Source organism: Trichosurus vulpecula, chromosome 4 (assembly GCF_011100635.1).
Source record: "Trichosurus vulpecula isolate mTriVul1 chromosome 4, mTriVul1.pri, whole genome shotgun sequence".
Classification (NCBI taxonomy): domain Eukaryota; kingdom Metazoa; phylum Chordata; class Mammalia; order Diprotodontia; family Phalangeridae; genus Trichosurus; species Trichosurus vulpecula.
The window spans coordinates 287,598,591-287,620,436 of record NC_050576.1 but is presented as its reverse complement, the minus strand read 5'-3'; the positions used below and the strand labels follow the sequence as shown (position 1 = coordinate 287,620,436).

Genomic DNA, 21,846 nt, shown 5'->3' with positions numbered 1-21,846 from the left:
AGAATGAAAGAGTCCACCAATTCCCTCCAAAAAGGAACCCCAAAAGGAGAAATCTTGAGAATGTTATAGCTAAAATCCAGAGCTCTCACATCACAAGCATAAATATTGCAAGAATCCAGAAGAAGGAATTCTAGTACCAAGGGATTGTAGTCAGGATCACTAAAGACCTGGCAGCTTCTGCTGAAAATGAGGAGTGGTGAAATACAATATTCCGAACGACAGAAGAGAGACACAACCAATAACAACTTACCCCTTGCAATGCTGAGTATAATCTAAAAGGAAAAGGAAAGCATCTTTAATGGAATTGAAGACTTTCAAACATTTGTAATGAAAAGAAAACAGGTGAATTGGAATTTTGAAATATAAATACAAGAGTCCAGAGAAAGCTAAAAAGGTAAATTTATTTGATGAATGGAAAGGAGCTGTATAATGATGTGGTGTTAATATTCTGGTGGGGGAGAAGAAACAAGGGTTCAGAACTTTCATGTATTCAAAGGGTGTTAAATGGGTTAAAAAAGAAAAAGAGAGAACCTTTTGGACTGACAGGGTTGATCTGAGAGTTTGGAGAGCAGAAAGAAGGGAAAGCATGTGCTAGTGTAGAAAGGAGAAATTGGGGGTAGGGGGGGTGGGATGGAACTTTGCTATTTCTCATCATTGGGATGTGTGAGAAAACTCTGCAAACAAGAAGGAGAAAGGGTGGAAGAGTGGGCATCAAGTGAACTTCACCTGAAACAAAGGAGGAATAATTTAGTGTAGAAAGAAATCAAGCTTAACAGGGAATCAAGTGGAGATGGGTGGGGTTAAGAGAGGATACTATGAGGCAAGGAATAGTTGTAAGCAAAACAAGCCTTCTAGTCTTGTAGGGGGAATTAACAGGGAGAAAAGAAAAGAAAAAGCCAAACAAAATGAAAACAAAACTAAAAACTAAGCTATACCTTGGACAGTTGGGGAGTGGCTGAAGGAATTGTAATGTGTAAATATAATGAGATATTATTACGCTCTCAGAGTGTCCTTAGTATGCATTGATGCTGAGTGAAGTGAGCAGAACCAGAACAACTCATACTAGGACAACAACTATATAAAGAAAAGAAGTCAGATCAAAGCAAGACCAGCCATGTCTCCAGAGGACTGATGGTGAAGCATGTTCCTCACCTCCTGCCATAGACACAAGGTGCAGAGGCATGCCACTGTTTAGATTCCTTTTGCTTGGTCGTGCTTAAGTTTTACAATATTTTTTTTCCTTTTTCTTGGTGGAGGCAGAGTGAGGTGGGGGGGGCGAGGCAGCAGAATTAGCAATAATGATGCTAAAAAGGGCCATTGAACATTTTTTCAAAATGCACAGAAGGAAGTTTTCAAGGCAGCACCTACAAGCAGGACAGTTTTGAAAGTAATGTGTATAATTTTATACATACATGTACATTATATGTATATATATATATTTATTTTAAAGCTAAGGGTTTGAAATGAAGATTTATAGTTTCATATAGTAATCCTCATTGTGTTCTGCTGTGTATGAGGCAATTCTCTTTTCTTGTGTTTATTTCAGGATAAAAAGTAAATTTAATAAAAGCAATTTTTAAAAGATCATTTTTAACTTTGAATGGACAAATTTCACTTTAGTGATTGAAAGCCATATTATAAAGGATTGAGAAATGATTTAATGTAAAGGAAATGAAGGTAAATAGGTGTAGACAGTTTTTATCTGTGTTGAACTGTTAAAAGAGGAGAAATAAAGGGTAAGTTGAAAGGATAATAAGGTCTAATGAAGGTTTTTTTTCTCCCCCAGGATGAGAAAGACTAGGAGATTTTGCATTTAGCGGGGAAAATCTTCTTAGTTTGGGAGAAGTTGTAGATTGTGGGAGGAAGGAAGATGACTGTAGGTGCAATTTCCTGGAGAAGATGAGAGCATGGCTCAAGTGTACCTGTAGAGGAGTTGGCTGGGGTGAATAAAAGGGTCACCTTTTCCTGAGACTGGAATAAAGGAATAAAGGCAATTTTAGCTCTTCTAGGTCTCAGTTTCCTCATTTGTAAAATGAGAGGGAGTTGTATTGTAAGTAGCTATAGTCCCTTTCCGTTTTAGTTCCTTTGGAATCCTTTAGATCTATGAACTTAGCTATGTGATCATAAACAAATCACTTGACCTGTCTGGACCTCAGATTCCTCATCTGTAAAATAATGTTTGGGGACTAGAAAATTTCTAAAATTCCTTTTAATTCTAACAATCTTTGAGTCTGTGTTTGCTTTAATACTATAGAGACCTATAATAATTTCATCAGTGTGGATACTCTTGCTGATGCTGATTGAATCCCCAATACACCCTAATAAATGGTTATCTTGAATTACTATCATTGAAAAAAAGTCAATGATAATCCTCTTCAAACTTTGTTAGGTTGGTCTTTTGTTGAGTCTTGCTAATTTTTTTGTCTCTTTCAAATACATTTATTTTAGGACAGAATGGTAATAGAATGATTATAAAATGAAGGAAGTCAAAAATACCTTAAACATTTCATAAAGCATAGATAAACTGCTGTGGAAAACTTAAAATTAAAAAGCATCCGTCTTCTGTTAGAGGAAAAGCATTTCCCATTGTAATATGCTGTTAAAATAATTAGTTGGTTTTAGGCCTGTTGGAAATATAATGGCTTCTTAACTGGTTTCCTCCTTTACTTATTTACAGACTTTAATTTTAGACAAGAAGATAAATCCCAATTGCTTGAACCCCCAGTTTAGGAAAATTTTTAACAGGCAGTGGGTTCTCTTCCTTGGTTTAAATTTATACCTATCTCTGATTCACTTCTTGCCTCTTAGTGTTTGAAGCAAAATTCAAGATCCTACTTGGTCATGCATTAGGGTTTGGTAATAAATTATCAAAGCTCATTCAGGATTAATCATTCCAGAGGTCAGAGAAAGCTTGGAATTCAAGGAAACAAATTCTCAGGAAGACCTGCTTAGGAAAGAGGGGGAGTAGAGATATCAACTTTGGCCTTGGCTTAGATTTCCTTCCCTATCCCCTCTCTTTGCTTAGAGACAGACCTTATAAGCTGGAAAAGTCTGGAGATATCAGACTTCTCAGCTTCTTAATGGGATCTCTGGATCAGCTGATGGCAGTGTTTACAGTGAGACCCACAATGCATCTGGCAAAGAGACTACACCAGGTCTAAGGGGAACTTCTGAGTCCAAAGGGGAGAAAAGGAATTCCAGCAATCTGTAGTTGTGAGTTACCTTTTTGACCAGACCTCTCTGAGCCTGAGGCCACTTTCTCCTGAACTTGGTACTTGTGGGAGAATATGTCTCAGACTTTTGGGACCTTGTTTTGTACTGACTGTTCTTACTAGTGCTACCTTAACAAATACCTCTTACTAAAAGCTACTCAGGGCTGACTAAAATGTATCTCAACTATGATCTCAACTGATAAACTCTTCAGGGGCACCCCTGGAGCACTGAAGGAATGTAGTAACCAAATGCTGAGGATCTGACTCACCAGTGGCAGTGGGAGTTGGGGTACATGCCTTAGAACATGTGTTCTGTGTATTAAGTGTTTTCTGTGGTAATTTTTTCATATTTGCATATTTACATGCTATCTGTAATTTGAATTGTCCAAAATCCAAGGGGCTTGTTTTTGTAATGCTCTAAAGTACTGGTTGTTAAACAGCTTCAGGGCTCCAGAGTGATGCCAAATGCTGCATCATGTTAATCTGCAATTTGGTCAAATCTCAAACCTATGCTTGAAGGTAATGTTTCATTTTTAGGGACCTCTACCCCCAAAGATTATGAAAGATTATTTGCATAATTAATTTTGGTTGTCTGCTGCTTTGACAAGGATGAGAATATAGGGCAAAGAAAATACCTTCTGAGACAGGCTCTGTAACAAAACAATTATCCATGCTACTTTGTTGTAGCAAGAAATCTGGAGTCCAGAGTAGTCAGTGGTAGGAAAATGGATTCAGTGCAGCTTGTACTGTTATTTGAAATTCTTATTCTAGATGAGTATCCTTTACTTTTCACTGGATTTTGGTAATTTTTTGTTTTTTACTTACATTATTTCTTAGAAATTTCTCAGAAACATAAAAATATTGTGTATAGTTGGTAAAAATGAGAAAACCAAGTATCATTTTGTTCCCTCAAAATATAAGGAGGAAATTCATTAAGTATAATGGCTATATGCCCCATGTTATAGTGAACATAGCTTTATAGCCTTCAGCTTCTTCCTTAAAGGCCTAGCAGTATTTTTCTGGTGATGCTGTGTGGTTTTTAGTCATGCAGTACTGCAGTTTCCAAAGAATTAATTTGTAAGTTACTCAAAGGGCAGTGAAGAAGCACATGGTGATTTGTATAGGCTATTATATATGATCCATTAAAACTGTGCAATTATCAGATAAGACAATATATGTAAAACACTGGAAAATTTCAAAAAAATATAAATGTCAGCTGTTTTTGTTGTTTTAATTGTGCAGGAGAAATGAAAGAAACCTAGGAGGCAGTCCTGTCATGTAATAAGATCAAACTAACCAGGCAATGTCAAAAGATCCAGAGGACTATTGGGTATATCCCCTTCAGAGGATTTATGGGAGGATGTGGATGAATGTTACACAGGATGAGTCAGTAAGATGGATTGTTTTCTACACTATGAGAGGCAGTGCTCATATTGATGAGATCTCAGATTTCAAATTAAGCAAATGGCCATATGATTGATAGTCCTTATCTTTTATTAGAATCTTCCTGAATTCTAGAAATTTCACAATCAAGGGAACCAATAGATTCTTTTTCATCCTTGATGAAAAGAAAAAAAATGGGGTTTTAGCTTTCATTTAGAAAAAATTAAGGAAGTTGAGATGATTTATGATGAGGCATTCTTTTAGATAAATATTCTAAAGGTACCAGGATTGTTTCAAACCAGTCTAAATAAAAAAATGGCATCCTATTCAAATTTGCTTGATTTATAGTTTTCTAAAGTATTATGTAAAAGAGAAAAACTTTGTATTTGAAATTGTTAATAATATCCAAAACCAAAGCTATCTCAAATAATTTAGAAATTACTTTGTTGTTGGGTCTTTTTTTCAGTTGTCCTACTCTTTGTGACACTCTCTGGGATTTTCTTGATGAAGATACTGGAATGGTTTGCCACTTCCTTCACTAGCTCATTTCACACATGAGGAAACTGAGTTAAATGACTTTTCCAGGGCCACACAGCTAGTGTCTGAAGCCAGATTTTAACCCATGAAGAGGAGTCTTCCTGACTCCAAGCCCAGCACTCTATCCACTGTATCACCAAGCTGCCCTGTGCTGCCTTGGAATTACTTTGTTTTTGACTAAAGCCCTACCTTGAACACATACTGTCTGTGTGATCTTGGGCAAATCAATTACATTCTCAGTGCCCTAGGCAGCTCTCTTAGACCATAAAGTTTCAGAATAGTGATACATAGGCACTGATAGAGAGAATTTGCTCACCAGGGAGCTCTCTGGGTGGGTGAAATCACAGTTATAAGCCAAACTTCCTCTCCTCCACCCCCCAAACAATGAGTGCTAGGCTCTTCCCTCCATAAACTAACTTGTATTGATCTTGTTTATTCTGCATATAATCCGCATATGTGTGTGTGACACACACAGATTGTTTTCCCTAATTGAATGTAAGCTTTTTGAGAGTTAGAATGATTTCATTTTTGTCATTATATTGCTGGCATCTAGCACAGTGCCTGGCACATCTTATGAACTTGATAAATGCTGTCTATTGATGGTGGTGAAAGTTAGGAGGAGCTTGGTTTTTATTCTTCAGGGAATTGGAAGAGCATTACAATGAGTTAATCTTCAGTGGGGCAGGAAGAAGTATTTCACTGTTGCTTGCAACCTTTGATTTGATGGTCTTAACTGATGTTTAGTTTGTTCCATAAAGATAATTTCAGCATCGTTGTCATTATATTTAGAGATTTTCAGCCAGAATGATGGGAGTGGGCTGGGTCTTGGGAACTGACTGCCAGTGCATCAACAAGTCTTTTAAATGCTTCTATTTAATCATTATCATGGCAGAAAGATAACTTAGATTAAATCATCAAATTGCTGCCTAATCCCTTTGACTAGATTGTAGGATTATATATTTAGAACAGGAAGGTAATTTAGAATTTGTACATTCCTTTATTTTGGAGATGAGAAAACTAAGGCACAGAGAGATTCCTAAGTCTTAATTTTGGGCCAGGCCACTGACTCAGATTTGGGATTAAAATGCAGTGAGGCACTCATGTAACACAAAATATTATAAAAACCAACTTTACTAATGGCAAGACACTAAAAGAACACAACTTCCAAAGTTTTAAGTATATGTAAAATGTTGCCCCTTTTTGACTCCACAGTCACCAGGTCAGGAACATAAGTGTAACTTTTGACTTAATTTCTCTCTTGGTTCGCCCCTTTATACTTCAGGTGTCAAAACCTTCTGCCCCTTAAAGAGTCAGTCTAGTTCGCCTGCTGCTGGAGTCACTGTCCATTGTGTAAGGCACTGATTGGGGTGGGAAAGCAAGGGAGGAGAGGCAAAAGGAAAGGGAGGAAGACTGGCAACAGCCACAGCAGGGATCTGAGCATGACATCACTGTCTTTAGTGTGTGGGCAAAGCAACATGGCTGCTTCTTGTCTGTGAAGACCCACAGAGCCCTACTTGCTGATCACACAAAAGAAGCATGGCACTACATGCTACATTTGAATCTCGGGGAGACAGGTGACTTCTTTAGTCTTGGCGTGTGGTGTGAGATGATTCAGCACCTGCTTCCCCCTTTATGGCCTGTGGCTCCTGAGAAACAAGGTCCACTTGGCCTTTTTGTTTATTCTTTTCCATTCTAGAAGTTTGGAGGGGAGTCTGTAACTGGGAATTTCAAAGGCTGTCAGAATGTGGAAGTTGTTATCTAGGCTGGCCTTTGAATTCAGCACAGCATCAGTGCCCAAAGGAACAAGCCATGATCTTCAAGAATGACCAGTGATACCCTGGTCCAGCAGAGGACTCAGCTGGAAACAATGTCACTTTTTGAGGTGAACTTAGAGGAACCAAGGCCATGTAGGAACAGAGCTAAAACTGAGCTAAATCGTGTAAATTATGCCCTATTAAGGAGGAAGAGAGCATAATCATCCAGTCAGCAGTAAGCTGAAAATCCTGCCATCTTGTCATACTGGTTCTCTGAAAGCAGATGTTCTTATTGGCATTGAGCGTAACGATTTGCATCATCCTTGGATAAGGGGATCGTATGGTTCTATGCCCACTGAACCATAGCTTTTTATATGTATTTTCTATTTACCGTTTCCTGTTAGAATGTAAACTTCTTGGGAGGAGGGATTGTTTCATTCGTTGTATTTTTATCCCCAGAGTCCATTACAATGCCTGGCACTGTGTATGTGATTAATAAATGTCTACTCATCATTTGTTTGATGAAGGATCTAGTCCCCAATCTCTACTGTTTTCATAAGAGAATCAACCTAACTCTAAAATTTCAGCATAGGGTATATTATGTGTCTGATGCACTATAAGCAACTATGCAATGGCTATCATCAGAATATCTCAATGGGTCTTCACTTCAAAGCATCTTTAAGTATAAGATTCTGTTTTTTCCAGGCATCAGGCCATTCAGCCAAACTCATAGGCACTCCTCAGGAATCGTATAAATAAAATCTTGTTTTCTCCATCCCTTAAGGCGTTTTTACGTACCGGGCGTAGAGTTCAGAAGCTTAGCCCACTAGCAGGACTTCCCAGGACCTTCATCCCTCAGAGTGTCTCCAGTTGCTAGATTAATGCCTACCAAAGTTCATTTGTATCTATGTCTGATAACAGAAAGAACCATCCATAAATCAAGAAAAACAGTGTTCCTCAAGAACTTGATCCTTATAGATAGTGGCCCATTGAACTAACAGAGGAGGCAAAATATTGGTGCTGGGAATAGAGGTCTTAGGCTCTAGCAACATCATAACCTGTTGTAGCGCCAATGTGATACCCACAGCAGCAACGGCTGCTAGGAATATGCCGGCGTTGTTTTAAATCGCGAAATGTGACAGACTCTCTCCATTGAAGGCGAAACCAAAACATTTATTCAAACACCAGAAAGCCAAATCCATCATAGCCACAAAGAATTCTATCTATACCCATTATCAGTGCAGGGGGCACCGCCATCCGCAAGCCTTCCCTCCATCGGGCCTTCCCACCAACAGGGGCAAAAGCACTCCCTCTCTCACTCAGGCTCGCTGCTGCCCTGTGTCTCCTCTCTCTCCCAGCTCTGACTGCTCTGTCTCACTTCCTCTCAGCTCTGCTCCGCCCTTCCTGCTCCACCTGTTCAACAAGATCCTCCAACCACAGGCTCATGCGACTCAGGCGTCCAAGTGCCTGAAGCAGGTCACATGGGCCTCTTAATGGATGGGAGGATCTTCCCATTGCATTAACAACACATTAGCAATACACCTGTTCATGAAGAACACTAATACCTGAAGGACCCAGGCAAGTGCAATCTTGGATATGCTGTTTTCATTTAAGGATGGAAGCCTTCTGTGCCTTACCCATCTTTGTTGTAAGAGCTATTGTGTATATCATAATGGATAATTCTGGAGGAAAGGTAATGATATGACCTTGTATTCTTAGTTCAGTAACAACTGGGATTCAAGAACAGGGCAAGCAACCGTTTTACAAGTACTATAGTGAGGGGGCTGCTTCAGGGTGCTTAGTGCTCCAGAAGCCTCATGGTCATTTAATCTGGTCACCATATCTGCCTGCCAAAGGCTCCATTCATCCTGGATCTTGTGAGGGGATGAGACTGCTGGTTAGCCTGCTCTAGATTTTCTAAGACTATAGTTTGTTACAGTAACCACTCAAAAATGTATACTTTAGTAACTTGGTACATGAGGACCATTGAAATACTCAGGTGGAGAAAATTGGTTCCCAATCCAGAGTTGGTAGGGGTAAGTCAGTAACTTGTGTCAGGCTATGTTTGGAATCATTTGAGTTCTTCCCAACAAGTATATTCACCCCAATTTAAATGTAGTGGGCAAAATCTTAGAGTTCATCTCCTACTTGTTTCTCACAAGTCATCAGTCTAGGGCTTCTTCTACCATTGCCTCATCTAGTCTAGTTCATCGTTAGTATAATGGGTGGGTATCATTGCTGTGAGGAAGTGACTATAAAAGAAAATTCTGATAATCATGAGAAAGTGAAAGTACTCCTTCCCAAGTAAAGGCAAACAGTTCCTGACTAGTCATAGCCATTGGGATGGAGAAGATATTCCTCACATCAGTAAGTCCAGCCCTCGAATACACCACATTCATGGTCAAGGTCAAAAAACGGCCATAGAAATCAGCATAACAACCTAGATAAGCTTCTGTCTGTTGTTCATAGCCAAGTTATATATGTGTTATTTACTGACTACATAGAGTTATTATAAAGAGATTTTGTGTAACAAAGTACTCTAACCTCTTTTATCAGCATTATAGGGAGAACGTCTTTCATCTGCCACCCTTTGGAATCCAGTGTTATTTAATGTTAAATACATAGAATGGTTTAGGCACTTTCAAGGACTTCTTGTTGGCCCTCAGCAGTTGTATAGGTCATGACTCCCAGGATCTCATAATACCCATGCCTGCACTTCCCCAATCAGGTGCCACAATTGAGGCCTCAACAGGATGTCTTCTACCAATCTCTGCCTGAGCAAGGGTTCTTTTTCCCTTGTTGGTCTTATCCCCACAACTTCTAATAGAAATTGAGATTCCTCCTGTGAAGCCATTGAGGTTTTCCTGGTATGATAATAATAATAATTCTTAGATGTTTGGAATCCCTTCCCACTTTCCGAGGCACAGAGACTTACATATGGTCTCTTGTCCCTTACTAGTCCTACAGTCAAAAGTGTGAGTTTTAGGGGAATCTGGTTTGGTACCCTATGAGGGTTCATTCTAATATTCACTCAAATCTGGATATTGAATAACTCTGAACAACCAATATCGGGGTGGGGGAATGATCAGATGAAATAGTGACTTCTAGGAATTGCCTAAATGTTGGCAGGACAGTAGGAACCTTATTGCCCTATTCCTTGATGTGCTGATAAAATTTTGCTAAAATCCTTAGTCATTATCTTCTCAGCAGGGATAGGGAACCTGCAGCCTCTAAGCCACATGTGGCCTCTTGTACTGTGAAGTTTAGATTCAGTGAAAGGGCCACACTGAGGACCTAGAGTGCCACATGTGGCCTCGAGGCCACAGGCTCCCCACTCCTTTATCTTGCGTATGCTATATTTCAGGAGCCACGGCCAAAACAATGTGCCACACTCTGCCCATTCAACATGGCAGCAGGCATTGTATTTCCTACTGTCATGCCTTTCACCATGCTTAAGTGTGGACAGCCCTCTTTGCATGGACTGTTCCTGTGTGGACAGTTGATCTGCACAGACCTTCATACTGGTATATCAGGAAGGCTGGTAACTAAAGCCCAGTTAGGGCTATGCTCCAAAAGCAGGCTCTAATTATACTTAAAGAAGGCTGGTCACAAGTTGTGGGGATTTGGGGAAAGAGACATAAATCCAATTTGCTGAACTCTTCTCTTTAAAAATTTCCTTCTCCCTTGCTTTCCTTTACTACGAACTATAGAAGAGATTGATCTTTATGAGGTCTACAGAACTCTTTTGTCCACCTAAAAAGAACGAAAGGTAATCTCTATGAAGCCTCCCATTGATTCAACTGACTTTGTAAAAGCAAATTGAGATCTCTAAGCTTTCCCAGGCAATAAAACCCTGCAATTGACAAATACTTTACATTTTTCCCATTAGCCTGTAACCTCATTAGCCACTGTTGGTGGCACCATAGTGCACAGAGTACTGAGTCTGGAGTCAGGGAAGGCCTGAGTTCAAATCCAGCCTTAGATCCTTACTAGATGTGTAACCCTGGGTAAGTCATTTAACTTCTGTTGGGCTCAGTTTCCTCAACTGTAAAGATGGGGATAGGAATAGCACCTACTTCCCAGGTTGTTATGGGGATCTAATGAGATAATAATTGCAAAGTGCTTAGTACATGGTCACATAGTAAGCACCACATAAGTATTATTATTATATCACTTGGTTACTACTTAGATTTCTTCTCAACCACCCAAGTTCCTTGATATTGATAGTCTGCTCACACTCTGATGCTTTCACTCTGCTTCCCCCATTGAAGTTATATCTTGGTGAAAATATTAATAGGTGAGCCCAAGGCTCTCTTACCAAATGCTATAGTTCTCACTTAGGATTAACCTTGCTCCTCGTTTCCTCCTTTATAGTACTAATCTTGACTAGGTTTAACATATCTTCTAGAGAAAGTGAGGAAGGGATCTTACCTTTGCCTTTTAGTCTATCAGTCCCCACCTTCATTAGGATTTTTTCTTTTCACTTGTTTCATCTTTCATCTGCCTTCAAGGCATTGTCTCTAAAGGACAAAAGTTCCTTAACTTCTGTCTCCAATTGCCCAATACACAAGGACTTTCACTCTCTTTGCCTTGGCAATACAGCTTTTCCAGAGCTGTCAATAAGAGTCAGGTAATATTTTAAAATTTCCCTGTTACGCTTCTCCAGCATTTATCTCATTAATTCCACAGGGTGAATGGGAACTTTCTCTATATCCAACTGAAAGGACTCTTAAATGTATCTCAAACAATTCTGCAGCTACAGGATATTAGACAAGTCAAGGAACATATACAAAGCACTGTGCTAAGTACTGGGGAGACAAAACAAAAAGGCAAAAAATAGACCCTGTTTGTAGAGAGTTCACAGTTATAATATTGGAGGCAACATGCAAACAGTTATGTACAAAATATGTATAGGAGAAATGAAAGATAATCACTAGCATTAAGGGAAAGTAGGAAAGACTTCTTGTAAAAGGTGGGGTTTTAACCCTGATGGTCTGTCTCAGGCCATCCAATCACCTCAGACTTTTTTTTGACAACACCTTTTCCACACTTAAAACTAGAACTTAAATACAGAACCATTACAAAATAATCCCTGTGGACTGTGCCAAATATTCTAGATCAGATTTAAGCTAGGTTTAGAGTTTGAAATACACTGAGGCATTCAGGGATAATAAAATACAATTAAAACAACTTTACTAATAGTAAATTAAAAAAAAAACCTTTCACAGTTAAGAAGGTATAAATGATGTTTCCATTTGTCTCCATAGCTACCACATCAGTAACTTAGGAAAAAAAAAGTTTCCTATGGGTAGCCCTCACTCAGGCATTACTCTCTGGCCACCGGCCACCATCCCCCTACCAGGTCTCTTACATTTCTGGTAGCAAAGAAGCCAAATGGCCATCCTTTAAAGGACCAGCTCAGTTTACCTGTTTCTGAGTGGAACTGCCCAAGAAAAGAGGAAAGAAGATCTAGGTGATGTTGGCAACAGGAAGGAGAGGAAAAGGCTCCAAGACTGGCCATGGTATGACTTTTTTCTCAGCAGTGCATGGATATGGCAGCCCAGTAGCCCAGCTGCTCCTCTGTAACAGCCCCAGCAGTTTCATTTGCCATTCACTCCACAAAAGCATAGCTCCTGTAGCATCATATCATACAAATTCCAAGTAGCAGAAATAAGATTAAAAGCCAGTTCCCCTTATCCCATGTCTAAGGAGTGCTTTTTCTATTATGTCACACATTTGACAAGAATAAATATAATTCTATGCATTTCCAGTGACTAGTCAGTAAAACCTAGTTTATCTAGTTACCCTGTACAAGGGATTATCCTGTTAGAGGGCAGAATATCACTTTGAGAACATTTCATATTGCTAGAATGGATGACTTTTTGAAATACATAGGGATTTGTGTTTTTATCTTTGGCTTCTTTGGGGGTATGCATATTTGAGTCACTTTTATGATATAATTCCAAATTGCTTTTTACAGTGGTTGGACTAGTTCACCTTTCCACTAATAGTATAATAGTCAGCCACTATGTATTTTTGTTTGATTGTACCTCATGGGTGCTGCTCTGGTCCCACATAGAACCAGATTCATTCTGGGGGTGGGAAAGTCAGCCTTTGTGTCTCTGTCTTACTACCCCTGGCTCAGAGTAAGTGGGAGCACTTCTAAACAGAGCTTAGTGTGGCTGATGTCTAGGGTCTTATTGAAGTGTCTGTCATTCCTATTTAGAAATGATATTCATTGTGCAAAATGGGTATCCATTTATTTACTTTACCACAGAAAATACTTATGACTTAAAATTTGTTAGGTATACGTGAACAAGTATGGAACACTTAAAACATTTTACATTCATACTTCCTGTAGAAAGTAAATACAGCATTGTGGGAACATATAACATGTTTTCCTTTTACTTCAGACCTATTTTGTCTATCTCATAAGGTCTGCTGCAAGGGTGGTGAACCTGTGGTCTCGAAGCCACATGTGGCCCACTAGATCCTTAAGTGCGGCCCTTTGACTGAATCCAAACTTCACAAGAACCAATCCTCTTAACAAAAGGATTTGTTTTGTAAAGCTTGGGTTCAGTCAAAAGGCTGCATCCAAAGATCTAGAAGGCCACAGGTTCCCCACCTCTCTAGATCTTTGACTATGGAGGTCCTGGCTTTCCTTAGTTTTTTAGCTATAGGATGATCCTAGTGGTAGTCATCTTCTGCAGGGCAGCTAGTGTACAACTCCTCTGGGCCTTAGGAACTCTTGACCCATGAATTTTCCACCAGGCTAAAAATATTCACTTCTCTGACATGGGCTCAGTGAAGACATCAGGAACTTGAGGCCCTAATTCAGGCTTTCCTGGATGAACACAGACTGATTGGCATTCTCATTGCCAAATGCTTCTTGAGTAAATTGCCCTTGCTATTGTCATCTGCCGAAACTTCCCAGACCTGTCCATTCCCAGGGGTGAGGCTTTTCCATGCTTTATTATCATAGGGCTGGTGCTGGTCTTCAGGATTTTTTTTTTTACTATTTCTGGAGTCTCCTGTGTAGGGTCATAAGATTGTTGTAGAAGAGATACTCATGGGTGATGAATTGGCACATGAGAGACAGGATAGTGTAATTTAGAGATGGCTGGACCTTAGAATTAGGAGATACTTTGATTTGAGATATCTGCCTCTGGAGCTTCCAGCTGTGTGACCACACAAAGTCACTTTATTATCTCTCTGAGTCTCAGTTTTCTGAAGTTTAAAAAGCAGATAGTAGTACTGATCTCACACAGCTGTTATGAGCATCAAATTAAATATAAGTAAGCCTTTGAACACTATTATATATAAATGCTAGTTACATTTGAAAATGCATAACATTCATATTTTCTGTTACTAGCATTCTATTATAATAATAGCTCACATTTATATAGCACTTTAAGCTTTGCAAAGTGCTTCTCTCACTACAACTCTACTCTATGAGATAGCTGGGTTTTATATTGTTTTTCCTGTGGGTAGTTTTGAGAGACCTAGTAGAGAAAGCATTATTCATGCTCTGGAAAGAAATAAAGGAAAGAGTGTTCACAATTTCTTCTGCTATTTTTCCTTTTGGTAAGATTGTTCCCTTAAATATGAGGAGAGGAAGTTATTTAATATTAATGACGGTTAAGTTCTATCTTCCTGTGAAGCTATAAATCTTTACTACTAATGGATCTAACCTCAATTATTAGAGCAAGTAACAGGATTTATCTTTTAATTAAAGCAATATTTCCATATTGTAGGGAATGGACTTATACCTAACCTATTATAACCTTGTATGCTCTCAATAAATACACATTTTAATGATTGAAGAAGAGTTATGCTTCAATGATATCTTATATGGTCATCAAGTTCACTCAGGTTATCACCCATGAGTCTAGAAAAATTAGTGAAATCATATTCCATTATTAGTGAATTTTTGTTTACATCTATAAACCTCAAAATTTTATTCATTAAAGTAGCTTCTGTCTGTTTTTTGAGATCCAAAAAGTGTGAAGAATGGAAAAAGAAATGTGAAAATACAATATATCATGAGATAATGTTAGCCATAGTTGAAGGGAGTGTTTATTGCTCTAACAAAGTGTGCTGATTTTAGAGCAAAACAAACATAATGCTACTTAAATGAAGAGTTCCTTTAAATATATAAAGTTTAGGAATATTTCCTTGTACAAGACCGGTGTTCTGCCTTTACCTCAACATAGTTATAAGATGCTTAAGTGTAATGGTAACGAGGTTTTAGATATGTTAATGAGATGATTTATGATCTGTGTTTTCTTATTGATTCTAGAAGAGAATAGTAAATTGATTAACATAACTCTGGGAGCTCTTATAAAAACATATTTTTGATGTAAACTTTTTCGGGTATATTTTGCTTTTATATTATCATATTTCTTTTAGTATTCTTAACCTCCATCCCAGAGCTCCATCCATGTAACATTTTAAAGAAAAAGAGAAAGGAAAAAATCAGCAAAGCAAATAAATATATGAAAAATGTCCAAAAATATATGCAAAACCCCATACCAGTGGATCTCCCATCTCTATAGAGAAGTGTGTTAAGAACGTTTTCCTATATCTTTTATTTGCCCTTTGGAGTTTTAAATATCAGGAATTTTAGCAGTTGACTAAGTCTATGGGAGAAGCAGGTGAGTAGTGAAGTGCCTTAAGGAGGGAGACCTTTTTACTGAATACACAAATAAGTAAATACAAAGTAATTTTGGCTCGGAAGGAGAGTCCTAACAAGTAGAAGAATCAGGAAGGGTATTGTGTAAGAGGTGGTATCTGAGCTTAGTCTTGAAGGAAGTTGAGTATTCCAAGAGGCACAGGTGAAGGGAGAGAGTGTTGTAATCATAGGGGATAGTTTATGCAAAGGCATGGGTGTAGGAAATAGAATGTTGTATTAGAAACTGCAAGTAGGGCAGTTTGACTTAATGTAGAGTGGGTCAGGGGGATTAATATGAAATAAATTTGAAAAAAGATTCTGAGGTCAGATTGGTAAGGGCTTTAAAGTTTAAATGTCAAGCAGAAGAGTTAATATTTTATCCCAGAGGAAATAGCACATACCATTGCAGTTTCTTGAGCAGGGAAATAACTGTGCTTTAAAAATATCAATTTGGTAGCTATATGAAGGATGAACGAGATAAGAGAGATACTGAAATCAAGGAGAAGAATTAGCAGAATATTGCAATAATCCAGGTAAGAATTGGTAAAGTGTAGGTGGTAGGTAGAAAGAATGGGACATGTGGAAGATGTTGTTGAGGAAGAGTTGACAAGACTTGGCAAATGTTTGGATATTGGGAATGAGAATGAAAAGTTGAGAATGACTCCAAGGTTGTGAAAATGGGAGACTAGAAAATTGGAAGAGCCCTCAACTAAATGAGGACGTTAGGAAGGGAGGTAGATTTCAGGATAAGAATAATGACTTCTATTTTGGATATGTTGAATTTGAGATGCCTGTGACATTACTAGTTGAGATGTCTAGTGGTCACTCATTTGGGAATGGAGCTTGGGAGAGAGGTGAAACATAGACATGTAGAATGGGAAGTCTTTATGAACTTATGGATACTAATGAGGACATCAAGAGAGAGTATGGTGAGGAGAGAAGAAAGCCCAACACAGAGCTCAAATGTTTATTCCCACTATGGGGCATGGATGATAATCCATCAAAGGGGACTGAGAAAGGGTAGCAGGGCATTTTGTGGAAGAGAGTTGGAAGAGACCAGGTTCATGAAAACTCAGTAATGGAAGAGTATCTTGGAGGAGGTGACTATCTTTGTGAAGAACTTCACAGGGGTCAAGAAGGACGAGACATAGGAACCATCGATTTGATTTAGCATTTAAGAGATTATTGATAACCTTAGAAAGAGAGGTTTCATTTGAGTGATGGTGTCAGAAGTCAGATTAAAAGAGGCTGAGAAATGAATAGGTGAAAAGTGGAGGCAAGAGTTGTATGCATTTCTGACACCATATGCAGTGTTACACACCTGTAGTTAAATCAATTAATAAGCAATTTACTATGTAAATACCTACTATGTAAGCACCAACTATGTTAATAGGATAATATGATCTTAGATTGAGATCTACAAGGGGCCTTGGAGGCCATTTAGTTTAGCTCCTTCATTGCGCAGATGAAGACATTTAGCCTGAGAGAGGTTAAATGACTTGCTCACAGGATTTGAATTCAAGGCTTCATGACCCCAAGTTTAGTAATTTATTGCCAGGTACTGTGTGGGCTAAGTACTGCAGATACGAAGAAAAAAAATGCAAAGCCCCATTCTCAAAAAGCTTACATTCTGTTTTGGTTATTCAACATATACAAAAGTGTGTTCAGAATAAATTCAAAATAATACTAGGTAGTTAAATAATGCAAAGTAGTTGACTGCCTGTTTTTCAAAAGGAAGCATATTTAGTCATTGGTCTTCTGTAAACAAATCTGGTCATGGAGTTGAATCATAATTCTGGTGTCTTTAGTGTTGTTTTCTTTTACATTTTTTTGTGGAAGTTCTGTTTTCTTCGCTGTGTACTATTTTATACATGTCCTCCCTTGTTTCTCTGAATACCTCATTGTTGTCATGAAATATTCCATTATTTCCATATAGTGCAATTTTTTCAGCTATTCCCCAATCGGTGGACACCAAGTGTAATGCAAGGAACAATAAAGAAAGAGTTCAAGTACCAAGAAGCCACCATCAGTATCATATAAGACTTTATATGTCACAGTAAATAAGAAGAGAGTTGGAGATAGGAAATTCCAAAGGCAAAATAAGTATAAAGTGTTACAAATAAAAAATCACTTACCTGGCAAAATAACATAATCCTACAGAAGGAAAATAAAGGACTGCAAATAAAATAGTGAATTTCCAAGCATTGTTTTATGAAAAGGCCTGATTAGAAACTTTGAAATGTCAGTGTGGGAGTCAAATGTAGAAAGGTGCACACTTTTGATCAGTTCAAAAGGACCATGTGGGAATTGTTTATATACTAAGAGGAGAAAAGAAAATAGAGGAACAAAAACAGTTTAGAAAAAAAACAATTAAATCTTAGTCAAATTTGACAGTATTTTATTGGTCCACATCCAGTCCCTTACTCTTTGAAACAGAGGGAAGGAGATACATTTCATTTCTCTTCTTTAAGGACAAACAGTCCTTAAAAAATTGCACAACATTCAGGTTTGATTTCTATTGTTGTGCTTAACATTTACATGGTTATTTATAGTTATGTATTGTTTTCTTTGTTCTGCTTCTCTTTGCATCAGTTCATAGTAAATCTTCTTTGGTTCCCTGTATTCTTCATATTCATTCTATCTTTTGGGTCAGTAATATTCCATTATATTCAATATTCCATTATATTCCATTATATTCATAATTTATTTAGCCATTTCCCCATCAGTGGACATGTACTTCATTTCTAGTTCTTGGCTACCACAAAAAAGTGGTGTTATAACTCTTTTGGTGGACATTGGACTGGCTCTTCTATATTTGCCCTTCTTGTAGGATATGGACATTTTAGCCACTTTATTCACATAATTCAAAATTGCTTTCCAAAATGATTGGACCAGTTCCTCATTCTGGTCTATTAATTAGTGTGCCTATCTTTTGAAAACTCCTCCAGTGTTGACTATTTCTGTCCTTTGTGATCATTGCCACTTTTCTCTGTGTGACGTGAATCTTCAGTTTTTCATTTCTATTATCATTAGTAATTTGGAGCACTCTTTCAAATGGTTATTAATAGTCCATAATTTTTCTTTTGAGAACTATCCCTATCCTTTGAACAGTTATCCATTTAGAGCAGGTGAGAGCATAAGTGGGTCATTGGTCACTGTGTAACTTGAAAAACAATTCAGAGTGAGTACCTTTACAGAGGGTGGGCCAGTAGAATTATATTTGTTTGCGACAGTGAGCATACTTTAGAGGTTGGTGGCCACTCATAATTCTTTGTTTTTTAGTCAATCTTGTGATACTTTTTAGATCATCTGTGACCACTTTTGGCCTACATAATAGTTACTTAAAAGAGTCTTTGGCTTGCTTTGGCCTTATGGAACTTAGATAGTATATAACATAATTTATTATAATCCACCAATATTTAAGTTGTCATAGTTCATTTTCCTTAGTTTCTGTTAAGAGAAATGTAGTAGACATTGTAAAAGGTTTATTGAAAGATAGTGAAGATAATTAGAAATATCATCCAGGAGGAAATCAAAAGAACAAGTATTAACTAGAAAAGAAAAAGTAGTGTCTTGTAAAATGATAAAGCACTTTATTTTAGCCTCTGCTAGAGTAAGATAATAGGAAGAAAACCAAAATTAAATTATAATAAATTTTGAAGAAGTAAAAGGAAGTGCATTTTAAAGGAGTCTGTATTTCACTTATGAAATTCACTTCTGTAAAAGGTCAAATAGTACCTAGCTTCTCCAAAGGTCTTTTTAATTTAATGACTTTTAGAAACATGCATAGCTGTGGAAACTAATATAATAACGAGAGCCATCAAATCATGCTTTAGTGTTTAGGTAATTGCTTGTTAAATTAAGGAAGTATTTTCCCTGGACATGGTTGCACTGTATACTGTCTTTTGTCTAATGGTGAGAGGATAATATGCTAACTCCATTTGAAACATTAAAAAAATACCATTATAAATTTTAATGAATCACAGTCACCAACATAGAACAATTTGATAGGCTATTACTTGATAAGTACTCAAAGTTCCTAAAGTTCCTTTAATTTATTTTTAAAAGTAACTGGAATAATTTCAAACATGGAACAACATAGGGCAATGATGCTGCACTATGAATGAAATACTTTCCTGGTGTTTTGTTCCCAACATATGATTACATTACTCCACTACTAATGTGTAAACTCCCTCCATTGATAAGATCAGTGACTTGTCAGTAGCTTATGGTCATGGAGAGTTGCTTGGGAAACACTGAGATGTTAAGTGACATTCCTGTGGCTCCACTGAACCACACTACCTCTCACTTTTTCACTTACATGCAGTTAAGCTTGAAAATATTTTTTATTCCTGATTAGTAATTTGAACTCTAAAATAAATGGCTAAATCAATTAATTTACAATGGATTGGCAGTGGTCATCATTTAAAATGGCATCCATTCCAGGGATACTTTTATTTTACAAACCTGTCATATGTTGACAGATACAGCTTTTTAGATGCTTGTAGTCAGTCCAGCAAATCAGTGAGCGGGCTAAAGAATTTCATAGTGCCTTGTAGGAATGCAGCTGTCATAGTAGTATATAAAAATTTGTGTCATACACATACATATAATGTTATATTAGTGTCCTGCTTATTTACTGTTCATTGAAAGGAAGGTGGTGTATGCAGTTCTCACATCTTTTGTTGTTGTTGTTCAGTCATCTTAGCCGTGTCTGATTCTTCATGACCGTCTCTGGGGTATTCTTGGCAGAGATACTGGAGTGGTTTGCCATTTCCTTCTCCAGCTCATTTCACAGAAGAAGAAACTGAGGCAAATAGGGTTAAGTGACTTACATAGGGTCACACAGCTAGTAAGTGTCTGAGGCCAAATTTAAACTCAGGTTTTCCTGACTCCAAGCCCAACACATCTCCACTGCCCCACATAGTTGCCCTAATTCTGAATTATCTACTTATGAAAATTATATTTCAGGTTATAGCATATATTATAGCATAAAAGATAAGAAAGTGTGACTTTTTGCATTATTATAGTATAAAATTTAGCACAACACCATGTATGGATACATTGATGCCTGCAAATATTATTTAATTGATATTGATAAAAAGGAAGGTAGGCAGATACACTTGAAAGTTATTACGTGAACATCTCCATGCAACAAAATTAAATATTTGGGTTCTCTGTTATGCCATTTTACTCTGGATGAGCAGGAATGCTCTATTGGTTTGGTTTGAAATAGTTCCTTTGAATATTCTAGAATATTCATTATAGATTTAAAGTGACCATTTATATAAAGAACTATATTCTTTAGATTTATTTTTACATACTTTTTATTAAAAAGACATTGGAGAGTTCAAAATGAGAGAAGCATAACCATAAATACATTTAAATTATTTTACCGAAAAGTCAACAGTTGTGAAAACACAACTGTACTAATTCAAATTAAACACAACTGTACCATTCAAATTAAAAGTACAAAAATATAGTAACTTCAAAATGTTTGCTTTCTTGTCTCTTCAATTAAGTACAAATAAATTTCAAAATGCAGCTTCAAAGCATCAAATTGATAATTTGTAAATATTTATAGAAATACTTTCTATTTCCTCTTTGCTCACTTCTCAGTGTAAGTCGGTCAGTTCATCTCTCACGGCTGCGCTTGCACAAGCTGCCTGCCACTTTCATAACATACCTCCTCTTGATTTCTACTACTTGTAGTGTCTCAGTGGGTGACGCTGAGATGGTAAGTGACCTTCCTATGGTCACACAGCTGGAGTGTCAGCAGCAGATCTTGAACCCAAGTTTTCCAGATTCTGAGAAAAGCTCTTAATCTACTACAGCACATTACCTCTCACTTTTATATTTAAATACTGTTAAGCTTGAAAATAATTTTTATTCATGACCAATAATTTGAGCTCTGAAATAAATGGCTAAATCAGTTTATTTACCATGGACTGCTTTTTGTAAAAGCTTAGTTGAAGCATCATTTCCTGCATAAGGCCTTCCTTATTTTTCTTGCTGCTTGTATCACCTCTGAAATTACTTTGTATGCATTTGTCAATTTTTGTACATACTAACAACGTTTACACGCTGTATCCCTCTATAGAATGTAAACTACTTAAGAATAAGAATTGTTTTATTTTGGTCTTCATAATCCCGGTGCCTGCCCATGATAGAAACTGAAGTGTTTGTTCATTCATTGATTGTTGTTAGCAATAACAATATGATTATGACTCTTACTAGTCATGATAATAATAATTGAGCTCCATTAATATTTTTGTGATATAAATGTTTT

The 21,846-nt window shown here is 37.4% G+C and overlaps 1 protein-coding gene across 2 annotated transcripts in view; it reads left to right on the top strand.

The window, feature by feature from the left end:
- SPAG16 (sperm associated antigen 16) overlaps positions 1-21,846 on the top strand; it is a 1,249,495-nt gene that overhangs the window by 30,883 nt on the left and 1,196,766 nt on the right. The window lies entirely within an intron of this gene.